Source organism: Ictidomys tridecemlineatus, chromosome Y (genome assembly GCF_052094955.1).
Source record: "Ictidomys tridecemlineatus isolate mIctTri1 chromosome Y, mIctTri1.hap1, whole genome shotgun sequence".
In the NCBI taxonomy this organism is placed as follows: Eukaryota; Metazoa; Chordata; class Mammalia; order Rodentia; family Sciuridae; genus Ictidomys; species Ictidomys tridecemlineatus.
In genome coordinates this window covers 5777875-5791864 of record NC_135494.1, presented here as the reverse complement: position 1 = coordinate 5791864, position 13990 = coordinate 5777875, and positions in this window count along the sequence as shown.

Here is a 13990-nt window from a genome sequence, read left to right as displayed (position 1 = left end):
AACAGTAATAAATAGTAACACTAAATAATAAATAGCTGTGATCTAGAAAAAAGCTGGAACTTTAAAAAAAAATTATTATTTATGTGTGGTGACAATTGAACCCAGGGCCTGACATGTGCTAAGCAAGCACTCTACCACTAAGCTACAACCCCAGCCCATACAGTTGGAACTTTTAGGTATAAAATATAACAACCATGATGGACATGAAAATCAAAGGTTTCAGATAGCTAGCCATATGTCCTTGATTTATTTATCAGATTTATTCCTAACATCACCATGTCTATATCCTTTAGGATTAGAATTTCTTGGGGTGGGGGGAGGTACTGGGGATTGAACTCAGTGACACTCGACCACTAAGCCACATCCTCAACCCTATTTTGTATTTTATTTAGAGAAAGGGTCTCCCTGAGTTGCTTAGCACCTTGCTTTGGCTGAGGCTGGCTTTGAACTTGCACTTTCTCCTGCCTTACCCTCCTAAGCCTCTGGGATTACAGACATGTATCACTGTGCCTGGCTCTAGTAATAATAATTTTTAATGTGTTTGAGAGCAAACCCTGAAGAAATTGGCGTCTGAACAAAGATTGTATAAGCCTTTGTAGTTAGATAAATAAGACTGATCAGAAAAATGCATTCATTTAAACATGATTACAACGTGAGCAGAAAAATATGAAAAACTTTTGTTTTCTTAAAACCAGAGTTCTCCTCAGGGCCTAGCATAACCAAGGAATGCACTATACTGTTATGCTTGGATTCGGGACCCCCAAAAGACCACCGGAGACCAAGATCGATGTAAACAGCAATGACGTGTTTATTGCGAGCTAGTTCGGTCCTCCGCGCACACACACAGCAACTGGTGACACTGAGAGGCCCTGAGCCCAGGGTTTGCAGCAGTTTTGTTCATTCTTTGGAGAAGGCAGGGACCCCCACATACATTATAGCATCTCTTAGCAAATCATCACACACCGAGGGAAAATCAAATAACAACTCTAAAACATGATTAGCACATTCATTGGCAGGAACATGTTGGGTAGGGGTGATTGGTCAGTACAAAATGGGTATTCATTTGAACTGATTGGTTTGAGCCAAGAGGGGTGTACGTGCTGAACTACATGGCTTCCCAACACGTTATCAACCACCATAAACTTCTGGGAGGGTCATCTGGCATCCCAGGTGTTTCCCTGTCTCATGCTGATTGGTGGCTGCTAGGGGGTTGCTATGGGTCCCCACCTAGCCTGACTGAGTCAGGGACACCTGGCACAGCAGATCTCTCCTGTTATTTGTAGATAAACATCTTAGCAGGGTGGGAATGTGCTTAGGAATGCTCTGTGAGTTTTTCCAAGGACAAAGGCCATGTCCCTTCCTTAGACAGGCTTTGCTCAGAGATAGAGGCTGGTTTTTCAATATATCTCTCCTTTATTAGTGCAACTCATTTATTTCCTCTTAGGTTTATGACTTTCCAATACTCCTGGATTAAGAAGCTAATTTGGTATTTTTAGCTGTTGATGTACATTTGTTTTTTATTTATTTATATGTGATGCTGAGGATCGAACCCAGTGCTTCACACATACTGGGCAAGTGCTCTGCCATTAAGCCACAACCTGACCCTGACCCTAGTTTTTATATTCCCAGCAATAAATAGGAAAACATACCACATTCATTGCACTCCTCCTTTGTAGGGGAAATCAGCAAATCCTTAGTAACAAACTAGCATTCTTGAAGAGTTCAATGATTCTCCATAAGACAATGCTTAAAATGGTCCCAATTAACCCAAGTTGAGAAACCTAAACAAAGGGAATAATTAGATTTTGGATGTTAGGGGGGGAATTGCAGCCCTTGAGCATCAGAGGCCAGAGAAGTGTGATTACCATGTCGTACTTCAGACACTAATAGCCATTATATATATATTTGTGGCTTTGGCTAGTTGATTAGAGGTCAAGTAAATTCTTTATATATTAACTCTGAATGTGGTGTAGTGGCACACCCTCATAATCCCAGCAATACAGGAAACTAAAAGAGGAAGACACCAAATTCAAGGCCATCCTGGACAATTTAGCAAAATCTAATATAATTTCTTTAGTTGTAGATTAACACAGTATGTGTTGCGGGGGGGGGGGGGGTTAGGCACACCCCTTCTCCCCTGACCTGTGGGAGAGATTGGGGTCCACATCCCGACCAGGATGAACCAAGAAAGGTAAAGGTGACTGGCCACCCTCACCCAGCCCTCCCTTGCCAGAGGACAATCAGACCCTCCAGGGAGAATAGTCAAAGCAGTATCTCATTTACTGAGTAAACACACACAACTAATATAATGTACAAGAGCCAGGCTGGGGATGTGGCTCAAGCGGTAGCGCGCTCACCTGGCATGCGTGCGGCCCAGGTTCGATCCTCAGCACCACCTACAAACAAAGATGTTGTGTCCGCCTAGAACTAAAAAATATTAAAATTCTCTCTCTCTCTCTCTTCCTCTCTCACTCTCTCTTTGAAGAAAAAAAAAATAATGTACAGGAGCCAATCAGGATAAAGGTCAGCAGGGTGGAGATAATTTACATCTACACCCATCCTACAGGCAGTAATGGGAGACAGGAGCTGGCCTGTCCAAGGGCATAACGGTTCTGAACCTATACTAGAGGTGGCCGGTGATTCTTCATCACAACCCCCGGCAATGCCTTCTGGCTAATCGCTAGGTGCTCTCTTAGCCACAAGTGGCCCCAGGTCTGGGAAGCGGGTAGCAGCCAGCAAGTTAAGTTTCCTCTTTTCTGATGCAACTTGCCCCACTTTACATTATCTTTATTTTTATGGGGTGCTGAGAATCAAACTTAGTACCTCACACATGCAAGGCAAGTACTCTACCACTGAGCTATAACTCCAGGCTAAATGTCAAGTAATTCTTAGGTGTTTTGTATAAATACAAAAGTTCTAGGTCAAGTTAAAAAAAAAAAAAAAGTCTAGCCAGAATGACTCATGGCCCCTCAATCATTTCTTGGACTTGACCCAGTTTAGACCTAGAACCCCTTGAATGAAGAGGAGGTTGTTAGGAAGCGCTTTCTACATAGTTGTTAAAATATGTAGTCCGCCCAGCTGCCGGCCTTTCCAGGCTGCAATGAGAAGGGCTGAAGATGGTCCGGTGGTAGAGGTACATGGACAACCTGAAGTGCGATGGCTGCTACCAGGAGCCCACCATTGTTGGCTACTGTGACACCAAATACGTTTGGGCTGCCACAGTGACACGAGCAAAGGGACGGCGGCGAGGTCCCCCGACCGCTTCCGGGTGGTCCTGAAGTCACGGTCGCCCCTGCCCCAGGTAACCTCTCCCGGCCGACGATCCGTGTCTTGAAGGAAGAAGCCGCCACACGCTAGATGCCTTTTCGAATGCTCGGTTTATTCACTTCAAGGGCATCACATCACACGAGGCACAGGAACAGAGGCTGGCGGGACGCAGTTCGCTCGATGTTGACCCACACATAGTGGGTCTGAACTGGCCAAAGAGCTCAGCCTTCCTGGCCTTTAAATACTATAGTTGTTTACAACACTTCAAACCAAAAACATGTTTATTCCATAATTTCTATTTCTTATCCTATCTTAACAGATCGTCTCTATTACGTCACACCTTGCTTACATCTTTGCTTATCTTAGACAATCACACTTGTTTTGTGCTAAAATACCTCAAAACATGTTTACCTTGTATCCTTATCTATTTCACACATTTTCTAGCTTAGGCACCTTTCTTCATCACAACATGTTTACTTCAAACTCTCCTGTCCTTTGTTTATTTCAAACTCTCCAGTAACTCTCCTGTCACACAGCCAGGGGCGTCTTCCGGAGCATCACGCCAGTAAAAATAGATATGATTGTAGGAAAAGCCCAGGAAGGCTTCTTTACCAATGGTTTTACTCTTGGTACAAAGAAGTGTTCAGTGTTCAGCTATATGTCAATGTCGAATGCACAATGGACATCTGGACAAAGAGTCAAGGTGGAGAGCCAACATACAACCTCTCATCGGCAGAGCTGGTATTTATAATGAGAAAAGAAGGGGTCCATGGAGACGGATTGAATAAGAAGGCATACTCAATGGCAAGAGAGACTCTGGGTTCTAGCTACTAGGCACACTGTTAAGTATTAGGGGAAATTGCTCTTAAACTTTCCTAGCGGTAAGCTTAAGTCTTTTTTTTTTTTTAAAGAGAGAGAGAGGAGAGAGAGAGAGAGAGAGAGAGAATTTTTTTAATATTTATTTTTTAGTTCTTGGCAGACACAACATCTTTGTTGGTATGTGGTGCTGAGGATCGAACCCGGGCCGCACGCATGCCAGGCGAGCGCGCTACCGCTTGAGCCACATCCCCAGCCCCAAGCTTAAGTCTTAATTCTGGAAATTTTATTAGCTGTTCAGGGTATGAACCTGTGTGTCCCTCTGTTGGTGGGAAATGTGTCTTTCTTTCTGCCCACCCCTCCTTAAGTAATGCTGTTCCCTTTTGTTTTGTTTCCCTGTGTACTCCAGCCTTGGGTAATAGTCATGGGAAAGGAAGGTGTCCATGGAGGCACACTTAACAAGAAAGCCTATGAGCTAGCTTTCTACGTAAGGAGGTCTGATGTGTAAGCAGCCTCTCCTCATCTACTTAGCAGCTGTCTGCATCACCACCCCAATTGTGGTCCTCTGCTACCAGACTAGATAGATGGTAGCTAGTTTCTTTACCTACTTTCTAATGTCATGGTTCCAGTTTGCCTAACATCATTTATCTGTTAACCACTATATATAACCAACCCCTACTGGCAGCACAATAATGATTTGCATGATACCTTGAAATTGCAGGGGAGAGGCATGCCAAGTTGGGTATCACTTTAGCAATTAATGGGATATTGATTACTAAAATAAGTTAATATTAAGCAAGGTGCCGGTTGTAAAATATCTAATTTGATCGATGTCTTTTCAGCACTTTGAGCTTTATTTGGCTCACTTAGTCTTCCTTTTGTAGCACATGGTTGGGAGAAGAAAGTGCATGCATCTCTCCTTTACGCCTCTTTTCTCTTGCCCTCCCTTTGCATATAAGATATTTGGTTTACTTCTTTTAAGCAGTGGCTGGTTTATTTTATAATTATATCCCCTTTGTTGACGAGCTGTTGAGAGCTGCAGTAGTTTGCTTTTACTATTGTGGTTGCACTTGAGTAGACAGATGTCTTTTCACAGTGTCTGCAGGACCTGTGGAGAGTGCAACTGCAAAATAAAAGCAAAAGGCACTCCTCTCATGACCTCACATAACCACACTGATGCACCCCCCCAGAGACATTCCATCACCACAATAGCTTACATTGTTGTTCCTGTCTTTTTCTTTGCAAACCAGCTCTACTTGTTTTAGTAAAATTGTAAAAGGCTGCCATTATGGACATTAAGTCTCCCAACATAATTATATGGAGTGTGTCCGGTTTGTTTTCATATGACCAATTTTTATTTGCAGCTTGAGTTTTTATATGAAGTTGGATTATTGTGGACTTGGCTGTCTTGTGATGAATTTTTTCATATGTATTCTGTGCCATACTATTGTTAAAATGAACTATTGTGAGATGGATTATAACTGACCTATTATGGGTTTCTTTCGAATGGCACTACTTTAGGGACATTCTAGTTTTTGCTTCTATTGTTTGGGCCTTATGGATAATGTACAGATTTAAAACAATCTTGTTGCTGATTTGTCCATTTCTTTCCCTGCACTTTGCTACATCTGGGATACAGTCTAACTCATCTGATTAAAAATGCATTTAAAAAATATCATAACTATTATACACCTTGTTTACAAACAGATTAAATAAATTTATTCCAACCAAAAAAAAAATGTAGTCCTAATCTTGCTCTTAGCCCTCCCCAAAGGGAGCCAAAATATTTTCCAAGGATAACTGTGTACTGGGGACAGCAATAATGGGAGCTTTAGGAAATACTAAAACTTGGCTCTGAACTTACCCTAATCCAAAGAAATGGCATTTAGCTAATCAGAGAAGAGGATTATAGAGTCAGGTAATGAATGAAGTTTTAGTACAGTCCTTGACTCCCTGAACCCATCCTAAGATTGTTTTCCTAGTTCCTGAATGTATGATTGTAGGATACATTCTCAAGAACTAGAAAAAGTATATTGGTTCCCTGACCTGTGAGGGCTACTAGAGAAAAAATGGTCAAGTGGGAGACACTAATCCCAGCAATTCAGGAAACTAAAAGAGGAGGATTCTAAATTCAAGGCCATCCTGGGCTATTTAACAAGATCCTAACAAAAATGTCTTAAAAGGCTGGGGATGTTACAGTACTTGTTAAAGACACAGGGTTCAAACTGAAGTAAAATCAAAGAGGAAAAACTTTTTTTTTTTTCTTTTTTTCTGTATGGCTCTACCATACTCATACAAAGAAAAATCTCTACCTATAAAAGTTACAAATAAAAATCTATTCCACATTCTTGGAGTTACACAGAGTAATGTCATCATGAGGGATTTGAAGTACACAGAAGTAATGAATTATTTTTTACTACATCTCCATTCAGCTCTCTTCTTCAGCTTGTGCAGTGGAAAAATGGATCTTGAAGAATGAACTTGGGTGATTGGGTTGTGGCTCAGTGGTAATGTGCTTGCCTAGCATGAGTGAGGCACTGGGTTTGATTCTCAGCATCATATATAAATAAATAAATAAAGGTCCATCAACAACTAAAAAATATTTTTTAAAAAAAGAATGAACTTTGGATTATTAATAACTTATGAGGATAGTCACTCCAATTTATGCTGCTGTACTAGATTGGGTTTTATTGCTTTGAGCAATCAATATATTCACAGGTACACTGTATATAGCTATTGATTTTGCAGCCACCCAAGGAACAAGAGTGATTCTTAGGAAGCTTAAGGATCCAGTCAAGAGTTTAGAATAGCCCAAGGCTGAGAAGAGTTGCTCTAAGAATATATGGACAGCTAATTAACAAAGTAAAAAGTGCCCATAAATGTGGTCAGCTGGGGTGCGGCTCAATGGTAGAATGCTTGCCTCCAACGTGGGAGGCACTGGGTTCCATCCTCAGCACCACAAAGGAGTATAAACAATGATACTGTATCCATGTATAAAAAAGAAAATAAAACATAAATGTGTAAAATTCCCTGATGAAAGTAAGTATATAGTCACATTCAGAATACTCACTACTGCTATTTTAATGCATTGTTTTTAACTTCAGCATAAAAGACAAAAATTAGTATTAAGAATAAGCAAATGGGGTTGGGTTTGTGGCTCAGCAGCAGACTACTTGCTTAGCACATGCGAGGCACTGAGTTCAATCCTAAAATAAATAAAATAAAGGTATTGTCTCCAAATTTAAGCTTAAAAAAAATAAGCTTGCAACCTAATTTGTTCATGGACACTGTAAGGGTCCGGCGGAGCATCAGAGAAAGAGACCACACAAGAGACTGGCTCCATGCAATTGGCAAAAGGGGATTTATTGGGGATCCATTCCAGCGCGCTGGAGCTCCGAGCTCACTCAAGAAGGGAGAGCAGCCCGGAGCCCCGAGTAGAGGTCAAGCAGAGCTTAAGTACGCTTTCTGGAGAGGGCGGTGGGCTTTGCATACATAAGAACAAATCATCATGAGGCGCAGGGAAAATTGAACAACAACAACAAATTGAACAAGACGTGATTGGCACATTCATTTGGTGGGAACAGGTCGGGCGGGGTGATTGGTCATTCCTAAGCCGGTTACACATTCAAACTGATTGGTTTGGGCCGTGTGAAGAACTGCACAGGGCCTTAGGCTAAATGGCCAGTAAGGCGTTAACTATCTCAGGAATCTGGGTGTAATAGAGAAACTTAATAATACCTAATCTTTTACATTCAAGCTTTCCAGCTTAGAAACTTTACCCTTTCAACACATATATTAAAAATGTAAATTATGTGATTACCAATAGCATAAATATGGGCAGAAAAATTGTTAGCAACTTTTAAAATGCAACTATCATGTATTCAAGGTTTATGATAAAGAAAAATGTGGCATATATGCAAAGATAAAGAGAAAGGAATCCAAATACATCACTACAAGAAAAAAAGGAAAACAGCAAGAAAGAAAAGACAAAAGTAGTATATAAATAAGAGAATTGCCAAAGCAGAAACAAAAATATTCATCATCTTTAGCAACTATGAAATGTTAAAATTATACTGACAGCCTGTTGTCATGTCATATATACCTATAATCCCTGGGAGACCAAGGCAGGAGGATTGCAAATTTGAGACCATTCTCAGCAATTTAGCAAGACCTTGCTTCAAAATAAAAATAATAAAAGGGCTAGAGATGTGCCGTATTGGTTAAGTGCCCCTGGATTCAATTCCTGGAATAATAAACAAACTACACTGAAAATTCATTTCTCTCCAGTTAGAATGGTAGCCATCAGGATGAATACAAATAAATCTGGCAAGGATTTGAGGGGAAAGGAACACTGGGTGGTAATGAAAACTATTACAACCACTATGGAGGTTCCTAAAAAGACTAGGAATGGAGCTGGGTATGTGGCTCAAGTGGTAGCGCACTTGCCTAGCATGCGAGAGGCACTGAGTTCAGTTCTCAGCACCACATAAAAAAAGACTAGGAATGAGTTGGATGGACATGGTGGTGCTAGCCTATAATCCCAATGGATCAGGAGGCTAAGTACAAGGAGTTCAAGCCAACTTCAGCAAAAGTAAGGCATAGACCAACTCAGTGATCTCTAAATAAAATGTAAAATAGACTGGGGATGTGGCTCAGTAGTTGAGTGCATCTGAGTTCAACCCCTGATTACCCTTGCCTCCCCACACCAAAACAAAATCCAAAAATCAGAGTAGGAGTGGAACAACCATATGACCCAACTACACTACTCCTTGATTCTTATCCAAAAGAATTATAGACTATAGTTTGGAAGCAGGAGGATCACAAATTCAAAGCCAGCTTCAGCAATCTAGCAAGGCACTAAGGAACTTAACAAGACCTTGTATTTAAAAAAAAAAAATGCTGGGGATATACTTGGTGGTGGTTAAGCATACTTGCATTCAATCCCTAGAACCTGCCCCTTCCCCGCCCCCCCAAAAGCATCCTAAAGCAAAGTGTACATACCCCTGTTTATAGGAGCACAATTCACAATAACATCTATAAAATGGGTCTAGGTGTCTGTCAATGGACGAATGAATAAATAAAATGTAGTATATATACACACCATGGAGACTAATTCTTCTATAAAGATGAATGAAATGTCATTTGAAGGAAAATTGATGGAACTTGAGAACATTTGTTAAGTAAAATAAGTCAAATTCAGAAACTCAAAGATTATATATTTCCTATCTACAAGTTAGAGATAAAAATGGTTAAGATGGAGTGGAGGAGAACCTCATGAAAATCAAAAGGAAATAAAGAAAAGAGAAAATACTGGGGAACACTATTGGCCAAATTATATTGTTATAGTGTATGCATGTATAAATACATAACAATTCCCAATATTATACAAAATTGTAATCAATAAAAATATGGGAAAAAGTAGTAGTCCTTATAAAAATTGTAATAAATGTAAATAGCTTAAGTCAAGTAATTAAAAGATATCCAGTGGCTGAATGGGTAAAAGAAAATAATAAAAATAACACCCAATCTCCAAGAGGCTGACTTTAAGAAAATACATGGATCGAACATGGAAGGATAGGAAAAGATATGTTAAATACTAATCAAAAGAAAATAGAGGTGGCTGCACACTAGCAAAATATACTTTAATGAAAATGCCTAGAGGCTATAGCTCACTACCAGAATTAACATATGTGAAGAACCTGGTTTAATATCCTGTAAAGAAAAAAAAAATAGTAATAATAAACTGCAAGAAGACATGAAAAAAGTCATTACATAATGATAAAAGGATAACTTAATCAAGAAGATATTTTAATGGAGGCATTAAAACCTTAACACTCAAGCTGAGATATAGCTCAGTAGTAAAGCACTGACCTATCATGCAGTTTCCCAGCATTAGATGTTAGACCAGGACGCAAGAAAAGACCACTGACTCCAATTACAATCAAATTAAAGCAAGCTTATTTCAAAAGGCCGGGCTGCCTCTCCCTCCCAAAACGGCGGGAACAAGACAGCCACTGCAGCTTTCTTGCTACCCAGCTTTATAGCCCAGAAAGTTACACAAAGGGGGAGTTACAGATAACAGAATTCTGACAAGCATCACACTAATGGTAGTTTACATTATTTTTCTGGCCCCAATATCAGAATTTATAAGGACCATTAGAGCCTCAGAGAGGGGTGTTGTCTGGCCAGGGAAGGTCAAGATTTGTGAGGCATCACTAAGGTTTCAGAGAGGGCTGCTATTTGGTCAGAGAGCCAGGCATGGGTGAGTTCAAGGCATGGGCAGGCATTCCAAGCAGGTTCAGAATTTGCAGTAATTTATAGTAAAGCCGAATTTATCTTTTCATGGCTTTGTGGCAAGATGACTCCCAATTATAATAAAAGATGAGGTTGGGTCTATCACTAGAAAAATAAGTCTTTGAGTAACAAGATAAATACAGGAAATGTTAACAGAATTGAAGAGTAAAAATAGCAATACACACTAGTAATAAATGGGTAGAATATCCAGGCACAAAAATCAATAACAAACATGATAGACAAATGAAATTAACAGTTATTTACAGAAAAGTCTACTAATAACAAAACAGACATTTTTCTTAAGTGTACATGTGCCATTCTCCAGGATAAAATGTTTCCAGGCTGGGGATATAGCTCAGTTGGTAGAGTGCCTCACAAAAACTTTGGTTGAGTCCCCCACATAACCAAAAAAGCTCCCTTTCCAAAAATAATGACATGAAACTAGAAATTATAAATAGGAAAAGAAAAACTCCACATAATTAATAAAATAAGTAGAAATTAACACAATGCTAAACAATCCACAGGACAAACAAGTACTCAAATAAGAAGTTATAATATCTGAACACGCTTCCCAGTGGTTTGGGAGGCCAAGGCAAGTGGATGGCAAATTGAAAAACCAGCCTCGGGGCTGGGGATGTGGCTCAATCGGTAGCGCGCTTGCCTGGCATGCGTGCAACCCAGGTTCGATCCTCAGCACCACATACCAACAAAGATGTTGTGTCTGCCGAGAACTAAACAAATAAAATAAATAAATATTAAAAAAAAAAACCTATTGACAAAATTTTGGTGAGCCTAACACAAAGGAGAAAAGACTTAAAATTGGAAATGAAATAATATATTACAACTGTGTGTGACAGTATACTTAAAATACCAACTGCTGGGACTAAGGCAGGAGGATTGCAATTTTCAGGCCATCTTAGGTGACATAATAACAAACTAGTGTGTTTGTGGTACATTATTATAGCAGGTATCACAGAACTGCAGAGAAACATAATATACTACCGTGAAAACAGCCATTTTGGGTTATAGGCACCATGATTTCCCTGAATAATACTATCTAATTTTTCTAGTATACATTTTCAGAAAAGCATAAACAAACAAATCCTTAAAAGTAATATTTGGAACTTAACAGGATCCTATCTCCAGGGATACATCTGAAGGAATGATTTTTAAGATAAATCAAGTACCTGCCAGTCCAGATGAAGTGATGTCTGTCCTAATCCATAAAGCTATCCTTCTTTCTGATCCAAGTTGCAGGGATTTAGCTCATCTTCTTGCCAGCCAGGATCATACTTCTGTCCCTAAGTACCTCAGTAAAGTGGGCCATGTGCCATTCTAGATCTGTCTCTTTCTTTGGTTTCATGGCATTTGGGGATCAGTTCATACACCATGACTGTGTTGTTCTGGAACAATTATAAATCAAAAAATTGGGTAAACTAAAAGATGTGGACAAATTTCTAGCTATGTAGTGTTCCAAGACTGAATTGTAGAGAAATGAAAATCTTATCCCAGCCAGATATGATAGTACATACTTAAGCCTAGATACTTAAAAGGCTGAGACAGGAAAGTTGTGACTTCAAGCCTTGGCAACTTAGGGACACCCTACTTAAATTAAAGTAAAAAAAAATTTAAAAAGCAGGTTGGGATGTAGCTGAATGTATAACACTTGCCTAACATGTTGTGAGACCCCGGGTTCCATTCCTTGTTTTACAAACAAACAAATTAAATAATATCTTTACAAAAAAAATAAATAAAATATCAAAAAGAATAAAATACAATATACAGTAGCATAAAAATAATAAAAGAAATTTAACAATGTGATCAAAAGATCATTACAATAGACATTACAAAATATTGACAAAGTACATTATAAAAGAAACATAAAAATGGAAAGGTTTCAAAGTACAGGAAAGGTTTCAAAGTACAGGACTGGAAAAGTTAACACTGTTAAAGGGTTCATATTACCCAAAGCAATTTATATATTCAATGAAATCTTGAACAAAACTTCAATGGCAAGTTTCACAGATATGCAAAATACTATCCTAAAATGTGTATGGTCCATAAAAGACCCCAAATAGTCAAAGCAGTCCTGAAAAAAATGGACAGAGGAGATAACATACTTCCTTATTTAAACATATTTTACAAAGGCTAAAATAGTTAAACCAATAATACACCTATGTAAGAACAGAAATACACACCAGTGGAACAGAATAAGGAGTCCTGCAGTAAACTCAAACACATTCATCAACTGGGTAAAGAACAGAGAAGAAAGTATAATTGTCAATAAATGGTGTTAGGAAAAACTGGATATCCATAAGCAGAAAAATGAAATTTAATTCCTCTTGTGCATTCACACATAACAACTAAAAATAAATTTAAAAGACTTTAGGTGTATGTTTCATTACAAGAAATCAAACTTGTAAAACTTACATAAAAATAGTTTTTCTGTGTTGGCAGTGTTTTTTTGATGTGACATCAAAAGCAGAGGGAACAAAAACAACTTGGGATTGCATTATAATAAAACCTTTTTCACAGTAAAAGAAACAATAAACAGAATGAAGAGATAACCTACAGAATGGGAGAAAAATTTGCCAAGAACCAAAATTGATATTCCTCAAAAGAAGGCATATGCATAGTTGACAGAATAATGGGAAAAAATTTGATAGTACTAATCATCAGGAAAACGCAAATCAAAATTAACAGGAAATGTCTTAACCTGTAACTGGGACAGAGGAGACAAGGCACCAAAGATAGCAGGAAACAGTTTTATTGGGCTGCAGCTAGGTGCAGAGGGCCCAGCTTTTGCTGTAATCAATCAATCTCCCAAATTCCGAGTTCAGGTAGTTTCAGAATTTTATACTCAGCATGTAAGGGGAGGGGCTCAGAAGTTGACAATCTACAGAAGTTTACATAAAAGCTATTTTTTTTCTTTCACTGTTTTGGGCAAGTTAACCCTTCAAGAGCAACATCTGAGAAGGCAAAAGTTTCTTCCCTTTCTATCAGGACTCCCCCTGCCAGCTGTTACCATGGAGCCCAATTGGTAACTTATCTTAAAAATGTAGACATCTCTGTGAAGCCCAGCTCAAGGCCAGAGGCCTTGTTTGCACATTTCTTCAAAGTACTATATGTACTGAATATGTTTGTGAAAAACTAATAAAGGGGTGTCCAGCATCTGGAGTGCTGGTATCTTCTTGGCCAGTGGCCAAGTAAACAGGGCAACACAAAAATAGGAAGTTTATCTACATTGAACTCTTTTGCAGAGACTCTTTTGCTGACAGTCCTAAAATCAGCCATGGTGAAGATTTCTGGAAAAGCCCATTTAAGACTTTTTTTGTGGAGGAAGGGGGTGAAACTACAACCCATGTGAAGATAGTTACTATTAAAAAAAGAAAGAAAGAAAGAAAATATGCTAGCTCTCATTTTATTACATGCTAAATGGGTAGGGTCATTATAGAAAATAATATGAAGATTGTCCCTAAAAGTTAAAAAAAAAAAATCTATCACATGACCCAGCAATTTAATTTCTGCATATATATCTGCAAGAAAAAAGATTGCTCAAAGAGATACATACATTCTCAGCATTAATTTTAGTGTTATCCACAATTACTAAAAT